We start from the raw sequence: 753 nt of genomic DNA, 5'->3' as shown, positions 1-753 counted from the left end.
AAACAATATACATTCTTCACTAAGTTTTCAATTTCAGTAAATTCACATCCTTGTTACTCTTTTTAATTATCTACTTTGTGTAATAATAGTTTTAGTTTTGTTACTGTTTTATGTCATATAGCACAAATCATATCATGCTTATATAAGGGCTGTTCATTATGTTCACTGTGCTATATTACTTGATCACACACATAACGATTACATTTTTCATACTAGGATGCATTAAGACATTTGTGCACAGACACATATATTAACAGTTACCAAATAAGCACAAATAACACAGACGTAGACGTTAGGATTCGTTACTATTTTATGTCATATTGATGATGTTCATTAGGTTCACAAATCCAAACTTGTATGTATTTGTGAAGTGTTGCGTGTGTGTGATGTTCATTAAGTTCACACATCCAAACTTGAATGCATTTCGCCAAAATCATCCATCGTTTTGATGAATATTATGATTTATGAACAAGATTTTTCGCTAATGATATACACTATTGATCGTAGAGATTAGCAGTTTCGTAGTTGATTGGAGGTTACAAAATCGTCTGAATAATATAGGTTCACGATGTGATGCGATTTTTTTACAAAATTACCCTTTGAACAGTTGTTCATAGACATCTCATTTAATACATTAATTAAATGATTATTTTTGTARTCTCATTTAATAAGGACCGTTTGATGAGAAAATGAACGATCATGATCGGTTAACATAGTTTGCACAATAATTTGGGTTAGTATTTGAACCAACCC

This window comes from Cynara cardunculus (assembly GCF_001531365.2).
Source record: "Cynara cardunculus var. scolymus isolate 2C chromosome LG 3, CcrdV1, whole genome shotgun sequence".
Classification (NCBI taxonomy): Eukaryota; Viridiplantae; Streptophyta; class Magnoliopsida; order Asterales; family Asteraceae; genus Cynara; species Cynara cardunculus.
The sequence above is the reverse complement of the archived record's forward strand: the minus strand, read 5'-3'. Positions refer to the sequence as shown.